Raw genomic sequence first — 25470 nt, forward strand, 5'->3', positions numbered from 1 at the left:
TTATTGTTTCACTTTAAGCATTATTAAAATCACTGCTCCTGAAAAAGACATCTGTTTTTAAAACATTGATACTTTTCCCCTGAGGCAGTACACGGGTCCCCAAACACTTTTTATGGCAATAACTTGCATATAAGCATTTAAAATAAGCACTTTTGATTTTTCACGTTCGTGTCCCATAGACTTTAACTGCTTGGCGGCGCGGCTCTCGTTCTGGGTGGACGTCATATGACGGCCTCCCAGAACGACCGCTCTCGCGCGCCCCCAGGGGGCGCACATCACGGCGATCGGTGGTATGGTGTGTCAGTCTGACACACAGCTACACCGATCTGAGTAAAGAGCCTCTGACAGAGGCTCTTTACCACCTGATCACGATATAAACAGGAAGAGCCATTGATCGGCTTTTCCTCAGTCGCATCTGACAATCGCGAGTAGAGGAGAGCCAATCGGCTGCTCTCCTGACAGGGGGGGGGGGTCTGTGCTGATTTATCAGTGCAGCCCCCCCTCAGGTGCCCACCCAGGACCACCAGGATGCCGCCAGGACCACCAGGGATTGGAACCACACTGGACCACCAGGTATGCCACCCTAGACCATCAGGGAAATGCCAATCAGTGCCCATCCCCAATGCCTGCCAGTGCCATCAGTGATGCCTATCAATGCCATCTATCAGTGCCGCATATCAGTGCCATGTATCAGTGCCCAGCAGTGCCACCTATCAGTGCCACCCATAAGTACCCATCAGTGCAACCTTTCAGTGCCCATCAGTGTCGCCTATCAGTGCCCACCAGTGCCACCCATGAGTGCCCATCAGTGCCGCCTATCAATGCCCATCAGTGCTGCATATCAGTGCCACCCATCAGTGCCGCCTACCAGTACCCATCAGTGCTGCCTATCAGTGCCCATCATCAGTGCCACCTCATTGGTGCCGCCTTATCAGTGCCCGTCAGTGCTGCCTTATCAGTACCCATCAGTGAAGGAGAAAACGTACTTATTTACAAAATTGTATAACATAAACAAAAGAAAAACTTTTTTTTTTTTTTTTCAAAATTTTAGGTCTTTTTTTATTTGTTTAGCAACAAATAAAAACCGCAGAGGTGATCAAATACCATAAAAAAACCTCTATTTGTGGGAACAAAATGATAAAAAACCTGTTTGGGTATAGCGTAGCATGACCGCGCAATTGTCATTTAAACTGCGACAGTGCTGAAAGCTGAAAATTGGCTTGGGCAGGAAGGGGGTGTAAGTGCCCGGTATTGAGGTGGTTTGTGTGTTCACACAAATTTTTTGCCTGTTCGCGTGTTCTGCTAACCAAACTGGGGGGGGTGTTCGGCTCATCCCTAGTTAACGCTACAGAAAAAACTGCCCTGTGCCACTAAAATGTGGCTTAAAGAAAAAGTGACAACCCTATGTAAAACAAAGGATTAGATCACCACTCAAACACGTAAATGTAATTTCAAATGTAATGTTAATATTTTTTAAATATGTAACTTTTCATTAAAATAATACCAGGTTAAAGGTCCTTGTTCAGGTAATTCCTGTTTCAGGGTGACAACACTCTGTCCCTGTCTCCCAGTTGTACTCCTGTATTGTAAACCATTTTATTGGGCTTCTGATGGAGACTACAAATGGCCATTTCAACACACCACATTATGTAGGCATGGTCCACTGTTGTCACCATCAGGAAACCCACCATGAGAAATGGCATGCATCCATTGCTGGAGTGCATGTAGACATGAAGTGGCTTCAAAAAAGCTCCAGTAGACCCGCAGTGCTGAAACACAACAAAGGAATACAAAAGCAAAAATGAAAAGAAATATTTGATTTTTACAAAAATCAATTGCTTGTGATGCACAGTGCATCAGTAAACAAAATGTCATTCAAATCTATTTTTGAAAGGGTTTTACAGTAATACACAGCAGGCTTATGACCTTATTTAGATAAGAATATGTTCTGCTCTGCAAACAAAGCAAACAATCATTTGTCAATATGTCCGGTGATTAACCTATAGTCCAGTTCTATTTACTTGTCCATTACTAGCTGTAAAGAAAGCAGCTGAAGAAACATATTGTTGCTGGGATGCAGTGAGATCCCATAGTCTATCCATCATGAATGAAAACACAGACTGTCCTCTTGTACCGGAATGCCTTGTGGTTTATACAAATGGGGTGTTTGAGAAAGAGCTGGCAGCGGCCCTGCTATGTAGGCACAGGAGGAGCAGGGGCTGAATTCAGGAGCTGATTACTTCTTTGAACAATACCTTTTATTATAAGCTGAGCGGTTCTGCTTCAAAAGGCTGAAAAAAATTATTTGTAAATGACATGTTGATAAGATGGTAGCTTGAGCCTTGATTTTACCCACTTCCCATCCGGGCCAATTCTCACACTTCGCTTCTACATGTAAAAATCATCATTTTTTTCTAGAAAACGACTCAGAACCCCCAAACATTATGTTTTTTTTAGCACAGACAACTAGGGAATAAAATGGCTGTTGTTGCAACTTTTTATGTCACATTGTATTTGCGCAGCGATTTTTCAAACGCGTTTAAAAAAAAAAAAAAACAGTTTAATGAATTTAAAGAAAACAGTAAAGTTAGCCCAATTTATTTGTATAATGTGAAAGATGATGATACGCCGAGTAAATAGTAACATGTGACGCTTTAAAATTGCGCACACTCGTGGAATGGCTCCAAACTTTGGTACTTAAAAATCTGCATAGGCAACGTTTTAATTTTTACAGGTTACATGTTTAGATTTACAGAGGAGGTCTTGGGCTAGAATTGTTGCTCTTGCTCTAACGCACGCGGCGATATCTCACATGTGTGGTTTGAACGCCATTTACATATGTGGGCGTGACTTACCTATGCATTCGCTTCTGTGCGCGAGCACGCGGGGACAGGGACACTTTAAATTTTTTTTTATTATTATTATTCTTTATTTTGCTTTTATATTTGTTATTTTTAAACTTTCTCTTTAAAAAAAAAAAAACTTGATCACTTTTATTCCTATTACAAGGAATGTAAACATCCCTTGTAATAGGAATAGTGCATGACAGGTCCTATTTATGGAGACATGTGGGGTCTATTCGTGATAATGATTCATAGTTTGGAAAGTTGTTTGTTTATTGAATCTTTTAACACACACAATGACAATATCTCTTCTCCTCTGCTCAAATACAATACAACATCCTTCTCACTCAATTCTCAGGAATGCATTTTGCCAGTAATCCAACCTCCAGCACAAAATTAATCAGCTGATTGGACTGTAAGATTTACTTTGAGTTGACCTTTTGTTTCATTAGATCTTTAACGAATTACCGAATCATGTCGAATCCATTTGTTATATCTGCTATACTTTCTTTCATATTAGTTGAAATTCATTATTTTTTTATTTGGACATTTGGATGCATCCGAATGTCCGAAAGATGCAAAATTTGGCCGAATTTCGATTTGTTAGGAAACGAATTGCACAAGCCTATTAAATAGTGTGTTCAGTTTGTGGTGCTCAGATACAGTTTAGTTCTGTGTTAACCACTTAAGGACCAGGCCTATTTCTGACACTTGTTTACAAGTTAAAATCAGTATTTTTTGCTAGGAAATTACTTAGACATATATATATTTTTTTTTAGCAAAGACTCTAGAGAATAAAATGGCGGTTGTTGCGATATTTTATATCATACGGTATTTGCGCAGCGGTCTTTCAAATGCAATTTTTTTGAAAAAAATACACTTCACTGAATTAAAAAAAAAACTAAACAGTGAAGTTAGCCCAATTTTTTGGGATATTGTGAAAGATGATGTTACGCGGAGTAAATAGATACCTAACATATTATGGTTTAAAATTGCGCACACTCGTGGAACGGCAACAAACTATGGTACCTAAAATTCTCCATAGGTGACACTTTATATTTTTTTAACGGTTTCCAGGTTAGAGTTACAGAGGAGGTCTTTTGCTAGAATTATTGCTCTCACTCTGACGATTGAGGCGATACTGCACATGTATGACTTGAACACCGTTTACATTTGCGGGAGCAACGTACGTATGCGTTCTCTTTGGGGCGCGAGCATGCGGGGACGGGGGTGCCGGTAACAATTTTTTTTTCTTATTTTCTTTTTTTTTTTTTTTTTTTACACTGTCTTTTTAAAGAATAAATAAAATATGATCACTTTTATTGCTGTCACAAGGAATGTAAACATCCCTTGTGACAGTAATAGGTGGTGACAGGTACTCTTTATGGAGGAATCTGGGGTCTAAAAGATCCCAAATCCCTCCCTTCTTTGCACTTAAAAGTATTCAAAACGCTGAAATCTGAATTTTGGTATACCTTAGATTTTTTTAAGTCGGTGCCATTGGCAGATGAGTAGACGGGAAGTGACGTTGTGACGTCACTTCTGGGTTAATACATCGAAGACCCGATCGAAGCAGATTCCGGCTTTGTTCGGGACCACGGCCAGCTGGCGGACGTGTCGGCTGGTCGCTTGGGTCTCCCGGAGGGACGAGAGACCCGGGCAGAGCGGCGCTCCTTGTGATAACGGCCGAGCGGCTGTGGCCATTCAGTGCAGTCTTGTCAGCGCATATCAATGAAGGAGAAAGATTACCTGTTTGAAAAGTTTTATAACAGAAACTATGAAAAACGTTTTTTTTTTTTTTCAACATTTTGGTTTTGTTTGGCTAACAATAAAAAAAACTCAGCGGTGATTAAATACCACCAAAATAAAGCTCTATTTGTGTAAAAAAATAAAAACATTTTCATATGGTTACACTGTTGCACGACTGCATAATTGTCATTTCAAGTGTAACAGCCCTGCAAAATTAGAATGTGCCTGAGCAGGAAGGGGGTGAATGTGCCCAGCAGGCAAGTGATTAAAGTTCTTGTTCTCCTTTTCATAAAAGGTGCTGCACTTAACTCCATGGGTGATACATGTTCGCTGACCCGGTACAGCGGTCCTGAGGTTTGAAAACCAAGCTGTTCTTCATCTGGAGACACAGACCAGAAAAGTTCTGACTGTTCCGACTAATCAAAACAGCTTCTCTACTCGTTGGACTGTTCTTCAGTGTCCTCATGTTCAATGAAGGCCCATGGGCAATGCATTGTACCTGATGATATCAGAGGACCTCCAACCACAGAGAAGAGGCTACGGAAACCAGTCTAGCAGCATGGTAGTAGCCTGCAGGAGCATAGACACTAGTAAGAAAAACTACTTTTTCTGGTACCCTAGACATACACAAGCATTTATGCCTTCCACAGTGCAAGGAACAATTTTCCTTTTCCTTCAGAGTTCAGCTTCAACATTTACAACCGTACAGTATATACATGCAAAAATTAAAATGGTCAGATTTTCTGTGTGCATTGGGGGCTGTCCGCCTAGTATATGTAGTGAGTGTACAGCTTGTATAACCATGTAAATTTGCTGACCCCTCAAAATAACTCAACACACAGCCATTAATGTCTAATCCGCTGGCAACAACAGTGAGTACACCCCTAAGTGAAAATGTCAAAATTTGGCCCAAAGTCTTAATATTGTGTGTGGCCACCATTATTTTCCAGCACTGCCTTAACCCTCTTGGGCATGGAGTTCACCAGAGCTTCACAGGTTGCTACTGGAGTCCTCTTCCACTCCTCCATGACGACATCACAGAGCTGGTGCTTAGAGACCTTGCGCTCCTCCATCTTCCGTTTGGGGATTCCCCACAGATGCTAAATAGGATTTAGGTCTGGAGACATGCTTGGCCATTCCATCACCTTTACCCTCAGCTTCTTTAGCAAGGCAGTGGTCGTCTTGAAGGTGTGTTTGGAGTCAGAGGTGGCTCTAGGCTTTGTGAGGCCTTATGCTGCGTACACACGACCCGACTTTACGGCATACTTTGCCCGGCAGACCGGAGTCCGTCGGACAATTCGATCGTATGTGGGCTCCAGCTGACTTTTTTTCCCCAAAAGTTCAACGGACCTAGAAATGAAACATGTTTCAAATCTTTCCGATGGACTCGAGTCCGGTCGAAAAGTCCGCTCATCTGTATGCTAGTCCGACGGACAAAAAACGACGCTAGGGCAGCTATTGGCTACTGGTTATGAACTTCCTTGTTTTAGTCCGGTCGTACGTCATCACGTACGAATCCGTCGGACTTTGGTTGATCATGTGTAGGCAAGTCCGTTCATTCGGAAAGTCCGCCGTACAAAGTTTGCCGTAAAGTCCGCTCGTGTGTACGCGGCATTAGGCATAACCTAGACATGAGGCCCCATTAACGTCTATAATGGGAAAAAAATAATAATTCAAGCAATAAAAATTAATTGCATATATTAAGAGTACTGGTGTCAGTACTCTCTATCTCAGCGCTGGTGTCAGTGTGCTCCATCACACCAGTACTGAAAGCACGCTGACACCAGCGCTGAGAGCACACTGACACCAGTGCTCTTAATATATGCAATTAATTTTAATTAATACTTAGTACTGTGCGCTGGTGTCAGTGCTCTCAACTCCCCAGTCGCATGCACAAACCCCCAGTCACATGTACCCCCCCAGTCACCTGCACACCCCCCAGTCACCTGCACACCCCCCAGTCACCTGCACACCCCCCAGTCACCTGCACCCCCCCAGTCACCTGCACCCCCCCAGTCACCTGCACCCCCCTAGTCACATGTACCCCCCAGTCACCTGCACACCCCCCAGTCACCTGCACACCCCCCAGTCACATGTACCCCCCCAGTCACATGTACCCCCCCAGTCACATGTACCCCCCCAGTCACATGTACCCCCCCAGTCACCTACACACCCCCCAGTCACATGTACCACCCCCCAAGCCCATGTACCTCACACATAGCAAGGCTCTGTCCCCTCACAGCTCAGTCAGTCGGCTGCACACAGACAGGCTACAGCGTACTGGAATTGGCTCCGCCTCCACCACGGAAGCCCCACCCTGGAAAGAGGGTGGACTCCGCGATCCTGTGCTGAGGTGCTAGCTGTGCCCTTGCACAAGATATCGGCTGAAAGGATGGACAGGTTTTGCTGGCGGGTGGGGCGGGGCAGTTGACGGTCTCTGTGTGTGTCTGCTGGTGTTCTGACGAGAAGGACACCTGCTGTTCCAGTGGAGTTTTCTTGAAAGGTGTGGAGACTGGGCAGTGTCCTGGTAGGATGGCCTGGGTGTTACAGAGCAGAGAGGAGGCGGACTGACTGACTGTACTCTGAATGAGGCGGCACGAAGCTCCGCTGATTGTACCTGGGACTGATGTAGTATGAGGATAGCCAGAGGTGGTTCTTTAGGCAAAGTAGGCGGCGGCGAGGCCCCTGGGGGGGGCGAGGCCTTAGGCGACTGCCTACTTTGCCTAATTAGAGAGCCGCCTCTGTTTGGGGTTGTTATCACTGTGGCCCAGTCTCCGAAGGGAGGGGATCATGTTCTACATCAGTATGTCACAGTAAATGTTGGAATTCATGGTTCCCTCAATGAACTGTAACTCCCCAGTGCCGGCAGCACTCGTGCAACCCCAGACCATGACGCTCCCACCACCATACGTGACTGTAGGCAAGACACAGTTGTTTTTGTACTCCTCAACTGGGTGTTGCCACACATGCTTGACACCCTCTGAACCAAATACGTTTATCTTGGTCTCATCAGACCACAGGACATGGTTCCAGTAATCCATGTCCTTCGTCTTCTTGTTTTCTGCAAACTGTTTGCAGGCTTTCTTCATTTTTAGAAGAGGCTTCCTTCTGGGACGACAGCCATGCAGACCAATTTGATGTAGTATGCGGCATATGGTCTGAACACTGACAGGCTGACCCCCCACCCCTTCAACCTCTGCAGCAATGCTGGCAGCTCTCATACGTCTATTTCCCAAAGACAACCTCTGGATATGACGCTGAGCACATGCACTCAACTTCTTTGGTCGACCATGGCGAGACCTGTTCTGAGTGGAACCTGTCCTGTTAAACCGCTGTATGGTCTTGGCCACCATGCTGCAGCTCAGTTTCAGGGTCTTGACAATCTTCTTATAGCCTAGGCCATCTTTATGTAGAGCAACAATTATTTTTTCAGACCCTCAGAGAGTTCTTTGCCATGAGGTGCCATGTTGATCTTCCAGTGACCAGTATGAGAGAGTGAGAGCGATAACACTAAATTTAACACACCTGCCCCTAATTCACACCTGAGACCTTGTAACACTAACGAGTCACATGACACCGGTGGGAGGGGAATAGCTAATTGGGCCCAATTTGTACATTTTAACTTAGGGGTGTACTCACTTTTGTTGCCAGCGGTTCAGACATTAATGGCTGTGTGTTGAGTTATTTTTAGGGGACAGCAAATTTACACTGTTATACAAGCTGTACACTCACTACTTTACATTGTTGCAAAGTGTCATTTCTTCAGTGTTGTCACATGAGAAGATATAATAAAATATTTACAAAAATGTGAGGGGTGTACTCACTTTTGTGAGACACTGTATATATATATTAATAGTAATTGTCATGTTTTTGCTAATCTCTGTGTAACAATTATCTATGTTGCTTTCATCAGAACATATGTCGAAATAGAACATTTGAGAGATATATTTATTTTTAGTAGTTGAATATGGCCACTCTGTTAGCAAATTAGCAAACATCCTTTAAAATATCTTTTCACATACATTTTTCATACTTACCAACTGTCCCGATTTTCCCAGGACATTCCTGGGATTTATGTAAAAAATGGGGGGAAACTGCTGCGCCCACGTGATATATTAAGCAGCCAACACCACCAATTTGACAAATTGTGTGAATAAATATAAAAAGAAAAAGCGTAGCGCTAAATTGTACTAATGGACATTAATGTGAGCATCAATGTGACCCTTCGTGTAAAACACCCGTATATACATCTATACTCCTGCTAATCCTGCAGGAATGATTAAATAAAATGTAATAACACCATATAAACAAAAATCTGGTGAAATAAAGTATCTGTTGTAACAACCATTATGTGAAACACCTGTGTGTACATCTGTACTAGGTCCTGCTGGTCATGCAAACCTGGTAAAATTAATATCAATCACCATATATGTAAAAATTTAGTGGTATGAAGATTATATTGCAATAACCCACTATATAGTAAATATTACAGACTGTATATGTGTAGTAAAGAATCCCACAACTTCCACCAGAAATAGGCATGTGCAAAACAAACTTAAGGTGGAATGGGATAGCAAGTCTCTGGGGTGTAGACCAGTTCGTTCAATCAAACAGGTGTATCCTGGAGCGTGGATATGCACCTCACAGTAGTCTCCAAACGTATCCCCAGTAGACTTTTCCAACATTCAATACGGCAGGAAATAATATAAAATGCCCTTACCGGACGTGGTGGACTCACAGGCTGTTGGCGGTGAGTCGTATAGGCTTACACCGTCTTAGCGGTAGGGTTAGAGTTGTTCTTGGTCCGTAGTAGAGGGTCTTGGATGGATCCCCGATCACGGGCAGCCCCTTGGGTTCCTCTTGTGATGGTCACTCATTCAGATGAGATGAAGGAAAAGGGAAACAAAAAGGCTCCACATAGCGTAAAATCCGGGTAACCAGGAAGTTTTATTGCACTGATTCCAAATTTCCAATAAAAAATCAGGTTTAAAAACAAAGTTCATATGAACTGAATTCCTGGGATTTAAACCCTTTTCCCGGATTTCGCCATTCCCGGGAAATGTCCCGAGAAATTCTTATTTTCCCGTTTTTTTTTTTTTTTTCCTGCCGCCGCCGCTAGAGGTCCGTGGCCGACGGAGACAATGTCCCCACCAGCCGCCGTTTTTCCGAAGACCAAAACAAACAATTACTGTTTAGTAATGGCCGGGTGGCTGCCAATAGAATTTGAGCTGTGGCGCCGCCCACCTCCCGCCCGCTGCCGTCTGTCTGTGACCTGATGTGGGAAGGGGCATTGCTATTGGCAGCCACCTGGCTATTTTGTCCCATTCTGTTTAGTAATGGCGGCGGAGAGAGTCTCCACTGCTGGGAATGCCTGATGTAAGGAAAGGGGGATCTCCATTAGAGGATGCCTGGTGTAAGGGAGGACTCTGCTGGCAATGCCTGATGTAAGGGGGGACTCTGCTGGAAATGCCTGATGTAAGGGGGGACTCAGCTAGCAGTGTCTGATGTAAGGGGGGACTCCACTGGCAATGCCTGATGTAAGGGGGGACTCCACTGGCAATGCCTAATGTAAGGGGGGACTCCGCTGGCAATGCCTGATGTAAGGGGGGACTCCGCTGGCAATGCCTGATGTAAGGGGAGACTCCACTGGCATTTTCTGATGTAAGGGGGACTCAACTGGCAATGCCTGATGTTAGGGGGGACTCCGCTGGCAATGCCTGATGTAAGGAGGGACTCTGCTGACAATGCCTAATGTAAGGGGGGGCTCCGCTGGCAATGCCTGATGTAAGGGGGGACTCTGCTGGCAATGCCTGATGTAAGGGGGGACTCTGCTGGCAATGCCTGATGTAAGGGGGGACTCCGCGGGCAATGCCTGATGTAAGGGAGGAGTCAGATGGAAATGCCTGATGTAAGGGGGGACTCTGCTGGGAATGCCTGATGTAAGGAGAGACTCTGCTGGGGACACCTGATGGCATCTGGTGGCAGGCGACGTGGCAGGTGACACGCTCAGGGCTTCCACTGATTCTGCATTATGGTGAGTTGAATAATTTCATTCTATATTACAATGTAATAATATAAATAATGCACTTCAATCATCCTGACACCATAACAACCTTGGTGCCGGGGTGATTGAAGCGCTAACACCAGGTGTTTGGAGTATCTTTATCTGCTGATTGTTAAACTTTGTGGAATAAACATATTTCTATTGTGGTGTAGGATCTGGGCCCTCCATCCCTCTTTCTTTCTCTTTTTCTTTCTCTCTTTCTCTCCCTCTTTCTTTCCTTCTCTCTTTCTTTCTCTCCCTCTTTCTTCCTCCATCCCTCATTCATCTCATACCACACCCCTTCCAAGCCACGCCCATTCAAGACACACCCACTATTCGGCTCAAACCACGCCCATTTTTCTGCATTTTTCTGTTACGGTATGCCCCGCTTACAAAAGAATGCCAGCCCCCTAATTATAGTAAGGCTCCGCCTACATGCAAAAAAAGTGTCCCGAATTTTTTTTTTTTGCAATGTTGGCAACTATGATTTTTTGGTCTTGTGTAATATAGAAGAATGGATGCATTAGAATGGTGTAGTGCCATCTAGTGTGTGGTATGATGTATTTCAAAGTAAAAACTGTTCCAATGATACAAATGCAGGGGTGAGCTATGTATCTAAATAGCATTTTTGCACACTCAAATTACTGCAAGCAGAATATTTCACATCCCCCTAGTATCTCCTGTGTAACATACAGCTATGGCATGACACAGTATCAGTATAATTATTCCAAAAAGCTTTACCTTTCATCATTAAAGAATATCTAAACCCAAAACTGAAAATGTAATATTTTGCAGCTTACCAGTCCCTAAATATGATGGCTGCATTCGTTTTCAATTTATATTTATTGTGGTCATGAATCGAGAGAGCAGCCTGGGTGACAACTATGGCTCCCTCATGAATACAGTGGAGGAGTGAGAGTAGCCAACCAGGGATAGGAAGTGTGTTATTCACAGGATTATCAGGTGGAAATAAAGGGGTAAAACCCTAAGCAAAAAAACAAAACAAAACAAAAAAAAAATGCAGACACCACATCTAAGGTTCAATAAACTGCTATGTATTAAATTTTTGTTTTTGGATTTAGAAAACTTTAAAAAACAGTCCGGGAGTTCCAGCCAAGTTGTTTTGCTTAGGCTAGGATAATGTCATTTCCTCAGTCTCCTCTGCCCCAGTGACCAAGCTTTACCTTTGTAGCAAGGTGAGAAGCTTGACCCTGGAACATGCATGCACTCACCATGAAAAAAATCTCTATGATGCTAGATGCTACTTTAAACTGGACCACTACCAGAAACGCCCTTGTGTAGTGCAAGAAGGATACCTCTCATTATATTTCACTTGACTTTGAAACTTCAACGACGCTGATGTGTAAACATTTTTTACCTTAATACAAGGAATGCATTAAGGTAAAAAAAATGTTTAGGCTTTAGTAACTCATTAATTAATATAAGATTAATAAGAAGACTTCCGGCCAGATGTGATCGAGGCAACACACGTTCCTCTGCAGCTCCGTCTCCCTGTCATCATCCGATATACTGGAGTGCTTGTAACTTGTCCTCGATCCTACCACAGGGTAGGTGAAGGTGTCCTGAGCCTGGCGATGCCCTCTTCAGCCTCTAAGAAGGCTTCTAAAGCACACACGGACCCTCGGTATACCCGCTCCACTAAGGACGCTGTGAGAGGCCCCGCCCCCGCCATCTTGTCTTCCTCGCCGAAGGAGCAGAGCGCCAAAGTAGCGGCGTTAAAGATGGCACAGGCACAAGGGGCAGCGGGAATAGATCAGGAGGGGGACTGGGTCCTAGCGGTGGATGCTGCTGCAATTACAGGGCCTATTCTGGAAGCTATTAGTACCAGCAAAGCGGAGTTGATGGCGCATAGATCACCTATCCTCTGAATGTACAGTAATAAGGCATGACCTAGACAAGATCCGAGGCTGCCTGACCACGGTGGAGACAAGGGTTTCAGATGTGGAGGATGTTTCTCATACCCATGATGCCCATATATCTGAACTCCGGGAACAGGTTCAGGCTTACAGCACAGAGCAGATGACGCAGAAGACCGGCAGAGGAGGAACAATGTCTGGGTGGTGGGGCTACCAAAGGGGGCTGAGGGTGACAAACCTACACAGTTTGCAGAGCTTCTGTTTAAGCAACTGCTGTCTTTACAAGATCTGCCCCCTACTTATGTGGTGGAGAGAGCGCACAGGGTACCTACTGGCAGCAGACCCCCGGGTGCCTTTCCACGACCTTTCCTAGTTCGTTTTTTAAATTTATCGGGACAAAGATATGATCCTGACGCACGCCAGGAAGATTCAAGAGCTACGCCATGAAAATGCACGAATAATGCTATTTCCAGACTTCTCGGCTGCAACTCAATACAAACGTAGATCCTTTAATGAGGTCCGCAGACGCCTGAGGAAGAAGGAGATTAAATATAGCATGCTATACCCCAGCAAACTCAGGATCCAATACAAGGGGGCAGTGAAATTCTTTGAAAACCCGGAGGAAGCTTGCGAATGGATGGACAAAGAATTTTAACAGCCCTTCAGCTTAAGGGTCCATACCTGGGAAGGTAATCGCTTTGCTGTTCTGTTCTGTTTTTATTTTTTCTTTATTTGACCCTTTTTATCTACATTTTTTCTGTCACAATGGGCTCAAATGGCATCCTGACCATGGACACTTACTAGGCATGCCTGTGTTGAAGATTACCTTTCTATATGTTCTGGATGTTGTTGGACATATCTGCTATCTATTTTTCTCTTTTGTTGTGAGGGGGATGTCAAGGAGAACCGGGGATTACCAGCGGATAGGAACATAATGTGTTGTGACACAAGTACAGTACTGCCGGCAAACTGAGTCAGGTTTCACTGGTTCATGAGGGATGCCATTTCTTCTATTATACAAAATTGCGAACCATCCTCACTCACTGATATGTATATTTTATTTTATTTTTTAATTTTATTTTTTTTTGTTGCAATTTCCCTATACACTCAAAATGTACACTATATACAGTACGGCTCCAGTTTTGTTGTTTGGAGCAAGCAGAGAGGATATGAAACCATTTACGGAAATGCCGGACTGAAAAGTTTTGTTTCTGGCATACTGGCAGGGGAGGGTTTATTTTTTTCTCGAGTCACAGCTCAATTTACTGTATTAAGTTTATTCATAGTTTATATATCATTTAGGCTTTATGGTCATATTGCTGGGGACATCTCCATTAAACAAGCATCCTCGTGTGATATGATTGGTAGGAAAGACAAAGATGACGGATGATGTTAAAATAGTGTCTTGGAATGTTCGAGGCCTTAATCACAAGCTTAAAAGGGCCTCAGTGTTCCAATACCTCAAACAATCCAAGCCACATATCGTTTTCCTGCAGGAGACACACCTAGATGGCAGCAGGATCCTCTCCCTGTGCAAACCATGGATTCAAAGAGCTCTACACTCGGCCTACTCCACGTTTGCGAGGGGGGTTTCTATCCTAATCAATAAGTCAATCCCTTGCTCGATTCATCAGGTGCTCTCGGATCCAGGAGGCAGATATGTGGCGGTTGTTATGGATATCTGCTTTAAGAAAATTGTGGTGGTGAATGTATATGTGCCCCCCCCCCCTTTCAGGTACAGATTCTGTATGATTTGTTAGCTAGGATTGCACCATATACCCATCTTCCTGTGGTAGTGATGGGGAATTTCAACGCCGTCCTAGATGTGGCGCTGGACACCTCTAATCCGAACAGAGGGGGATCTGCTGGTCTGTCGAGCTGGATGTCAGTGACAGGCTTTAGGGAACTGTGGCGATGGAAACACCCGGCGGACAGATGTTATTCTCATGTGCCCCCGGCCCATGGTTCCTCGGCTAGGATTGACTTGGCCTTTGGGAATGACCTTATCCTACCATTTGTGACAGACATCAAGTACTTGGCTGGGGGGCTAACTGACCATAACCCTCTTTATCTCACTCTGTCTTTAGTGTTGGGGGCGAGAAAGGGGGGTGGAGACTTTCCCCTAGTTGGCTACAGCATGATCAGGTTGCTGCCCAACTGGAGGACGCAATAAAAATATATTGGTCATCCAATACTGATACAGCGGATCCCCCATAAGTGTGGGACGCCTTCAAGGCAGTTACTAGAGGGGAATGTATCTCAGCCATTAAGACTGCGCAAGTAAAGGGTAATGAAGAGAATGAGAACTTGCAGCGGAGGGAGAGGGAATGTGCGTAAGCTTATGCAAGATCCCCTACAGGGGTCTTCTATGGATCCCTGTTAGAGGCGCGCCGCTCCCTGTCCTTACATATCACGGGCCAGGCCCGCTCTGAAATTACAAAGAGGGCTCACACAGTATTTGCAGAGGGGGATAAGAATGGGAAGCTCTTGGCGATGCTAGTTGCGGATTATCATCCAATCACTAATATTCCGGTAATTAGGAATTCGGGGGGAGACCTGATTAGTGATCCCAAACTTATCATGAAAGAATTTGTTAATTTTTTCTCTTCCCTTTATGCCCCCATTCCACCATACGACAAATCGGCCTTAGACTCCCTCTTACTAGATCTGTCAATTCTGAAGCTGTCAGAGAATGATATCAGCATTTTGGATGCTAAAATTACAGTCAAAGAAATACAGCAGGCGATTTTTGCTTTTCCTCCACACAAGGCCCCTGGGCCAGATGGTCTCCCTGCAGACTTTTATAAGGTAAATGTTGAGATTCTAGCCCCCAGGATTAATTTGCTATTAGAATATTGCCATGAGCATGACACCTTACCAGACTCCATGTTAGAGGCCTATATGGTCCTTTTACTGAAACCAGGAAAAGATCCCTTGGAATGTGCATCATATCGACCTATAGCCCTGTTGAACATGGATTTAAAAATTTTAACCAAAATACTGGCACTTAGATTGAATACTGTTATACCCTCTATAGTTAACATTGACCAGACGGGTTTTATGCCGGGTAAGTCAACAGACACAAATCTGAGGAGATTGTTCACCCACTTGCAAATTCAGTCAGAAAATACCAAAACCAGAATAGTAGTCTCTATAGACTTTGAGAAAGCATTTGATTCCGTGGATTGGGGGTACATGCTCAAGGTATTGGAGGTTATGGGGTTTGGGCCACAGTTCAGGAGATGGATTTCCATGCTATATAGATCCCCGAGAGTAGCAGTCCGGTTGGGCTCATCGGCCTCCAACTATTTTGAGGTGGGGAGGGGGGACTAGGCAAGGTTGCCCGCTGTCCCCATTCCTGTTTGCCCTCGCCTTGGAGCCGTTGGCGGTGGCACTTAGGTCGTCGGAGATGATACAGTCCATCAAGGTAGGCACAATAGCAGAATCTCTGGCATTATATGCTGATGATATGCTACTTTTTCTTAGCGACCCGGGAGACTCCCTTAAAACAGCTCTGGGGATTATAGACCACTTCGCCAAATTTTCAGGATTAAAAGTAAATTGGAATAAATCTTCTATTTTACCCCTAGATACTGAAGCCAAAGACAAGGCGGACCCGAACCTACCACTTCAGTGGGTTATGTCCCTAAAATATCTAGGACTCAAGATTACAGCTAACATACAGGACTATATGCCACTAAATCTATTACCATTGCTAGCATTATTAAAACAAAAAGTTCAGTCATGGACCAAATTGCCGTTACCCCTGATAGGTAGGATAAGCTTGCTCAAAATGAAATTTCTCCCAGTAATCCTTTACTTCCTGAGACATGCACCAACATGGGTCCCAAAATCATATTTTAAAAAGATTGATAGTATTATTTCTTCTTTTCTTTGGGCTCCCAAACCCCCTAGAATAGGTATTAAAATATTGCAGGAACCGGGTGATCAGGTGGGACTGGCGTTACCAGACTGGCAGAAATATTATTTAGCGGGGCAGATGGTTTTTGCTCGTAGATGGCTGATAGCGGAGGACGGAGATGCGGCTACGGTATTAGAGGCGGCTCATCTGGGGTCATATGAAAGTCTCAGATTTGCCCTGTTTAGGGTAACTAGGTCTGACCTACCTTTGACGACGACAATGAAGGCTACAATCAGGGCATGGGAGACAGCGGTAAAACTGGCATGTCCTAGTTATGGGGGGATCTCGCCATCAGCTCTCTTGTGGATGAACCCAGCTTTACCCCAATTATATAACTTTCCGGATCCTATGATATAGGCAGTTAAGGGAGTGAAAACACTGAAGAATATTACATGTTTTGGAGAACTGCTGACCTTTCCCCAACTAAAATCAAGACACAACTTCCAAATTCATACTTATTCAGATTCCTACAGGTTAGACATGCCTTTCAGATGCAGTTTTGAGAGATGAGGGTAGAATCCTTGCCCTCATCTCTGGAATCGTTATTGTCAAGTGAGGAATTAACAAAACCCCTCTCGGTATCATACAAAGAATTTTTCAAAAATACTCCACAGGCGGTTGTCAGGTGTAGAGAGAAGTGGGTGGCGGAGATCCCTGATGTACAGGGGGAGGACTGGGATGAGGTATGGGCGCAACCATTTAAACACCTGGTATCAGCCAGGGATAGGTTGATTCAGTTAAAATTTTTGCACAGGAGCTATTATACTCCGGCTAGGCTGGCTAAGATCTTTCCCAACGCCTCAGCAGAGTGTTGGAGGTGTTCTCACTCTCCGGCAGACGCTGACCACATTTTCTGGCAATGTCAACAGGTTCAACGGTTTTGGTCGGATGTCACCTCATGTATCTCAGAACTATTGACGGTACCAATACCGATGACCGTAAAGGTTTGTCTATTGGGTCTCGTGGATGAAGTGGTGCCATCACGTGCGTTGCGGACTATGCTTAACATTCTATTATTCTATGAGAGGAAAGCTATTTTATTACACTGAAAAAAGCCGGGGGCACCGAGAGTGGCCTTTTGGAAGGGACTAGTAAACGCCATGCTGCCCTACTATAAGTCTACGTACGAAGCTGGGGGCTGTATGAAAAAATTTTACAAGGTTTGGCACACTTGGTATAAATCCAGTAACACGGTAGGATAGGGAAGAGAATGTACATTGTGTTAATGAAGTCCAATGGAAAACGTTACACCCATAGGAAGGAGAGGCTACTTTTCCGTCTCTTTTCCTCTTCTTAAAATAAGATATCTATATTTGTTTCTTTTTTTTTTTTTATTAATATACTGTATTAATTATTCCACCCCGGCAAATCAGATGACCACTATGTTTCATAAAAACTGCGATGTTTGCCTAAATAAGATATGCACCTATGTATAGCTTAACTAACATTGTCCATCTGATGTTAAAAATTTGAAGAATCCTTCTTTATGAGCTGTGACTCAAGGTTGGGAAGCAGGGTTAAGGGGAGGGGGGAGAGGGAAGGGAGGGATTTTTTTGTGCTAGACAGTTGATCTTTGTTAGTTAGTCGAGTTAGACCAGGCCATGTTGGCCATGTTTGGACGGTGTCCACATGAAACGTCTGAGTGTTGTATGTTGTCTTTTTTTGTGTTTTTGTGAAAAAGAAAACCAATAAACAGAATTTTAAAAAATCAGACCTTCACTACCAAAAGGTTTGTTCCCTTCCACCCCTCCATGCCTGTAATTAGAAATGTTGTTTTCTTCTGCTTTTTTTACTTTTAAAAAATTATCTCTCCACCCCCACCACCATTCTTTCCTAGGTGAGAATATTGTGTCCCTCCTTGGTCCTGCAGTCTTGCATGTCCCATTTCCCAAGAGACTACAAGATCAGGGACACAGAGTAGATGGAGGGCGGGGCTGGTGCATTTCATTGAGGGCTGGCTGCCTTAAAGTGTCCACATCATTAAAAACTATCAATAAATTCTGTATTACATGCTGTTCATGCTCACTTAGTCACTACAGGGGCGGATCGGGGGGGGGGGGGGCAAAGGGGCAATTGCCCCCCTGAAAACATTACTGACAGTATCTCTCTCACATCATTAGCATCAGCGGCGCAGAGAGAGAGACCCTGTTGTTGTCTTCACGCCGCGCTGGAGCCTCTAGAAGATGGAGGGCGGAGGTGGGTGGAGCTGGCTTGGCCTCTACTGTTCTCTGCACTGGTTCCTAGCGCCTGTGCCACCTGGCATCCAGCAAGCAGTGACGTCAGTCACGTCGGAGCCGCTGCTGAGGAGGAGAGCCCTAGCATTCAGAGCGGAGCCTTCTTCCTTTGTGCCTAGTGAGAGTGTTGGCTTCACCCACCTCCTCCCTTTTTCACACTCCAGTGCGGCGTGAACATAGGATGAAGTAATGGCTGTGTGTCAGTGTCACTGTCATGTGATGCTGCCTGCAGTGCAATCCCAGATCCCGCTCATCTCCATTGCTTCTCTATGGGAGCCCCTCCCCCACTAGAGCACCAAAATATTTGAATAAAAGTGAGTACAAAAACGAATGAATGTGTAAAATTGCAGAATACATTTATGCCATTATTTATGAAAAAAAAATAAAAAATGCGGCCCTTTTAGTGTTGACATTTTAGTCTTGTTCAATCTTAACCTCTTAAGCCCCGGAAAGGTTAGTAATGCCATTTGGCCTTTGTAACGCTCCAGCAGTTTTCCAGGAATTTATTAACAATATCCTCCAAGATTTGTTGCAGTTATGTGTGATGTTTTATTTCGACGATATCCTTAGATTTTCCAAGTCCCTGGAGAGCCACCACACAGATGTCTGTCTTGTGCTTCAGAAACTAAGAGAGAACAATCTCTATTGTAAATTGGAGAATTGCGAATTCCATCATGAACAGGTTAAATTCCAGAGTTATGTCATTTCCACTTCTGTTTTTTCGATGGACCCAGAGGAACTTTCAGCAGTCCTATAGTGGCCCCGACCCATGGGTTTACATCCTCTGCAGCATTTTCTTGGCTTTGCCAACTATTATCGGAAGTTTATTCATGACTTCTCGACTCTGGTCAAGCCCCTGACTGATATGACCAGAAAGGACGGTAACCCACAGTGTTGGTCTCCGGAGTCCATTAAGGCTTTTGAGAGTCTCAAGGCTGCCTTTGTTTCTGCTCCTGTGTTGGCACATCCTGATCCTACGTTACCTTTTATCTTTGAGGTTGATGCTTCTGAGACTGGAGTTAGCGCCCTTCTGTCTCAACGTCCTACCTCTGAGAGCACTATGCATCCTTGTGGCTACTTTTCCAAGAAATTGTCACCTGCAGAGTGCAATTACGTGATTGGGGACAGAGAGCTGTTAGCGATCATTTTAGCCCTGAAAGAATGGAGACATCTCCTCGAAGGTACCACTGTGCCGGTTCTCATTCTTACTGACCATAAGAATCTCACATTCTTCTCTGAGGCTCTCTCCCAGAGCAGCGCGATAGGCTCTTTTCTTGTCAAATTTCAATTACATTGTCTCATTCTTGCCCGATACTAAGAATGTAAGGGTTGACGCTTTGTCACAATTTTCCTCCACTTCCAAGATGCAGTCAGTTCTGATTCCTGTGATTCCTCCTGATCGTATTCTGGCTACAGTTCGCACCAGTGTCACTTCTCCTTTGGGTGACAAAATTCTTGCGGCTCAGGTCCATGCTCCTCCTAAGAAACCTTGTGACCGCTGCTTTGTCCCGGAGAGTCTCCAGACTTACCATTCTCCCAATGCTGCTGGCCACCCTGGGAAGAATCAACTCTTTTGGGCCATTTCCCAACAATTCTGGTGGCCTAGTCTACGTGCTGTTGTAACCGCCTTTGTAGCTGCCTGTTCCGTGTGTGCTTAGAGTAAGACTCCACAACACCTTCCAGTGGGCCTCCTGCAACCCATACCCAATGGAGAGAGGCCCTGGACCCATCTGTCTATGGATTTCATTGTGAAGTTACCCAACTCCCAGGGCAACACAGTTATCCTTATGGTGGTTGACCGGTTCTTGAAAACGTCTCATTGTATTCCACTTAATAAGTTGCCCACTTCTAAGGAACTGGCTTCCATTTTTGCCCGGGAGATCTTTTGCTTACATGGGCTACCCAAGGTAATTGTCTCGGACAGGGGTAGTCAGTTTGTGTCCCGGTTCTGGCGAGCCTTTTGAGCACAGTTGGGAATTCAGCTTGCTTTCTCCTCTGCGTATCACCTGCAGTCTAATGGGGCCGCAGAACGAGCCAATCAGTCCTTGGAGCAGTTCCTACAATGCTATATTTCTGATCATCATAACAACAAGTCAGACTTCATACCGTTGGCAGAGTGTGCTCACAATAGTGCCTTGAAGTCTGCTTCCTGATTGCCCCCGTTTATGGCGAACTATGGTTTCCAACCTTCCATGTTGCCTCACTCATTTGTTCCACAGAGTATTCCTGCATTAGAGGAGCATCTTTGGTCTTCGTTCCACTTGGGCACAAGTCCAGGAGGCTTTGCAACATCTAATGATAGGTACAGACTCCATGCTGACCGCAGACGCCTGCCTGCTCCTTCCTACCAGGCTGGGGGCAGGGTCATGCTGTCATCTCACAACCTCCGACTTTGTGTTCCCTCTCTGAAGTTCACACCTCGGTTTATTGGGCCTTTCCATATTCTCCGCAGGATTAACCCAATGGCTTACGTCTTAGACCTGCCTTCTAATATTAGTATCTCAAATATATTTTATGTCTCCTTATTAAAACCTTTGGTCTGCAACCACTTTACCACCTCAGTGCCACGTCCTCACCCTGTACAGGTTGAGAACCATGAGGCGTATGAAGTACAGTCCATTGTTGACTCCTGTAGGTTCCATGGCCGCATACAGTACCAGGTGCATTGGAAAAGGTACAGTCCGGAGGAACGCTCTTGGGTCTCATCCTCGGATGTACATGCTCCTGACCTCCTCTGTGATTTCCATAGACGTTTTTCCCTCAAGCCTGGTGGTCCTCCTGCTCGTCAGTCCTGCTTACTTAAGCCATCCATGCCAGATTTTCTCTGCCTTCACCTTGGTCACATCTCTAGGGATGCTCTTCTGTGTTCCTGTTAAAGACTTGCTTGGTTGACGTTCCTTCTGGCTCCAGATCCTGCTTGCTGTTCTACTATGCTGATCTCTGGCTCCCTGACGTTTTGGCTTGTCTGACTATCCGTTCTGGTTCTTGAACTTTGGCTATGTTTTGACTACGTTTACTCTGTTTACCTTTTTTTTTATAATTATTGAACAAGTGCGAGATTACTCTACGTCTGTCTCGGTCTGATTCATGGTTTCTGACAGAAGAACAATCACTAAATTATAAGAGACTGTATAAATGATAAAATTGCTGATTAATGTACATATAATAACTCTTATGTTAATATAAAAATGATAACGAAACAAAATAATCCACCAATGTGATGAGTGAAAAATGGATGAATAAAAGTTAAAAAATAATAATGTGTACAAAATACATATAAGTAAAACCAAAAGAGGATTGAGTCTATAGATTAATCCTGGCAGTTGAATGTGGAGTCAACTGGATGACATCATTGGAATATCGGAGGGAAGACGGTTGAGGAGAGTAAGTGTGGAAAATGACCACCACTGACAACAAGAAGGCTTTCTGGAGTTAATGTACTCCAAAGGGCATACGCCCCCCTGAGTCGTCAAGACTTATGGTGAAGCTTCACCAGGCGACTTACGAACAACTTCGACTTACGAACAAACCTACAGTCCCTATTGTGTTCGTAACTCGGGGACTTCCTGTATGATACGTTAAATACAGTTCTGTAATCAACACCTTATTTTCTGGCAGTGCCCCTCTGGACCCGCTCCTGAGTCACTATGGGATTAGTTTTCTGTATTCTGCAAAAAACCTGGCTGATCCTGCTGTTCTCTATCCCCCCCGTCCATGTCCCCACTGCAGTTGGGGATTTTGCAGAGCAGTGTTGACAGCTAGTGCACATGCTCAGTTTTCAGTGTATTTCTACCCATCCTATAACATCTGAGCAGCCCATGTGACTATAGAGTCACAAATGTGAGCATATAGAAACAGAGAAACATAGAAAGGTGATGCCAGAAAAAAGACTGAGTAGTCCATAGAGTCTGCCTGTTTTTTTTTGTTACTATTCCAAGCATTTACACTCTGGTAAATAACAGCCCACTCCCTCGCTCCTCCTCCATGCCCACTAACCAGCTAAACATAGTGGGGGTGGGATATTATATCTTGATTGATGGAGGCTTTTTATTCTAAGACATAGGCTGGAGGGGCGTGACACGGCCTGTAATTGGCAGAAATCCACCCATACCATGTTATTGCCAAGAAAAAATAAATATTTGATTTCAAATATATATTTGTATGACATTTATAACAGTTTATTGATATTAATTATTTATTTTTACTCTGTATCCCAAAAGCAGTTTTTTTAATCTTGGACATATGACCAGCAGCAGAGGACTAGAGGCATCTCCTGCCACTGTTTCCCTATAGACAGGCTGGGAAAGCGTCAAGGGTCATGTGACACCTGTATTTTTAATTAGGAAAAAAGGTACTTAGATTTTTTTTTCATAAAAATAATTAAGAGAAGGGACAATGTAAATTAAACAGTGCGTGTTTAGTATCACTTTAAACTGGAAGAGGCAGCCAAGTTCCATGAGTAATAAGGACCAAGGTGGCAGCCTGGGTTATGTCTCCTGAATAGTGGATTGCAGCTGGACAATGCTGGATTTGCTGGGAGGGTGAGAGTATGTGTTTTAAAGATAACCCAACAATACAGGTAGGAGGGTGGGTGGAGTAAGCTTCCTCTTAGTAAGTATCAGGTAATTAAGTACCAATATTTTTTTTAGTACTTGCCTATACCAATTACCTATACCTACCCCAACTTTTTTGTTTATTCTTCAGCTGTCAGCAATGGTACAAAGCATTGAAAAGTTATTTAAAAATGAAATTTTTTTTTCTTTTTTTTGCTCTGTTTTCAATGTGAAACGTGTAAATATATGTTAAAGGTGTAAAAATATTAACAAACAAAGAAAACAAAAAAAAGTTTTAAATAATAATAGTTTATAAAATAGAAGTGAACAAAAAAAAACAGCACAAAAATAATACTTAAATGGAGAAGTAGAACTTGACAGGTTGCTTTAAACTGACTTCATCTGCAGACCAAGTTCATCCCTTTTATCTGTAAATGAATAAACAGAAGGATAGATAAAAAGAAACAATGTTTCTTCATGTCTATCTGTTTCAGCAGCTGAGCAGTGTTGTTGATAAACCTAGCCCTGCTGCTTTTTTTTGTTGACAGCTCCAATTGCTGGGACTTTGTTTACACATCAGCTGTCAACAGGGGAACTCCACTGACAGCTGATTGAGTCATTGGTTATTAAGGACGCCGCAGCCCCGCTCCTTAACAACTGAAAATTGTCGGCTTTTTTTTTTTTTACATTTCAACTGTCAGTAGGGGAATCCTGCTGACAAATGAAAGAACCGAGCCAGAAAGTATTGGTTTCAGGTATCGGAGCATTTGTATGACTACCGATACTCGTGCAAATGCTTAGTATCGGCACTGATACCAGTATCGGTGCAACCCTACTTAGAAGTGTTCCATGTACACATTACTTATCATGCACTTGATGTTATACAACAGTACTGACTTGGATTTTAAGGATTAAAATTTAGCACTAACTCATTTATGCATTTAACAAGCTATAAATTTATTTACAGGTTCTTATGCACTCCAGTTATGAAAGATCCATGGTGGTACCACAAAGCTCAGAAAAATGTTTTTGAAAGACTCCAAAAAGATTGGGATCCACCAGCTGCCCCATGTGTGACACCCATGACAAGTTTTCTTAAGAGAAGGATTGGGGCAGTTGTACAAAGCCAGCACCCTGACCATTCCTATTCCAACTTCATTAAGGTCAACAAGATCCAGCAATGGAGGCTTTGCACAAGTTATAATTTGCAATTAAATGACTTAAATGCGATAATACTAAAGAACAAGTGCCAAGATGGAGTCAAGAACTTTGAAACTGGAAAGAAAACAGTCCATGATGGAGTCTGCGTATCATATACAATGAAGAAGAGTATGACAAAAAGTGACCACTTGAGGACCCCGAAAGTCCATCCTGTAGTCCTACAGTACAAAGGCCCTCAAACCTGCTATGAGGATACCTTGCCATTCATAAAGAAAGCATTTTCTCAAAAGCTAAGCCACACTTCTAAAGTCAACAGAAAAACCTTGAGCAACTCTCACAAAACTTTCTACATTGATATGCCACAGAGCAGACTGAGAGTCGGGAACTTGGAACCCAAGAAAAGTCAAACTCAGCAGAAAAGAAAAGAGATCTTCAAGCCGTAGCTGAAAGCATAATATAAATCAGGCCAGTTTAAGGACTGGATTTTCAAAAGCAGACTCTTGGTTTATGTTGACCAGACACACTGAAACCCAAGATGATCTACCTAGAGAGCAGTCAGACACTTGGAAAAATGGAATATAATAAGAGCAACAGATGGAAGCTTGAAACAGCCAAAGGCTTAGAAAGTGTATCTTGTCACCTTGTAGAGAGCCCTATCACAATAAACCTGCTGGCTCCCTGGCACTGAAAAGCCAGGATCTATTCATCCTTGAAAGGCTTTTGTTTCAAAACAGCTTATATTTTTTTTTTCATTATGTTCTGCAGGATTTACCTACAGGGGATACAATAAAGATGCAGTGCTATTGAGATTTTATATATTTTTTTCTTGTTCTGAATACCAATCTTACATTGATTGTTATGTCAATTTGTAAATTAAATGGACATTTAATCAAAAATGTAACTTTTCACAAAAGCTGAGCTTTATAATTGTTTTCTTTATTACAGATATTTACAGTATATAGCCCCAACAGTTTTTACGCAGTACTTTACATATTCTACTGTGATATGGCCCCTGCCCTGCAGGATCTTACAATCTAAGTTCCTTATCTCACATTCATACATACTAGGGCCAATTTATGCTAGGTACA

General features: G+C 43.7%; 1 long non-coding RNA gene across 1 annotated transcript in view; it reads left to right on the forward strand.

Annotated features, from left to right (window-relative positions):
* The window catches only part of LOC141112962 (uncharacterized), a 36780-nt gene extending 11586 nt beyond the window's left edge, over nt 1–25194 (forward strand). The window contains exon 2 of the long non-coding RNA XR_012236671.1: nt 24189–25194. This is a non-coding gene — a long non-coding RNA (uncharacterized lncRNA). The remainder of the gene's footprint in view (nt 1–24188) is intronic.
* The last annotated feature ends 276 nt before the right edge of the window (nt 25195–25470 follow it).

This window comes from Aquarana catesbeiana, linkage group LG11 (assembly GCF_042186555.1).
Source record: "Aquarana catesbeiana isolate 2022-GZ linkage group LG11, ASM4218655v1, whole genome shotgun sequence".
NCBI classification, from domain to species: Eukaryota; Metazoa; Chordata; class Amphibia; order Anura; family Ranidae; genus Aquarana; species Aquarana catesbeiana.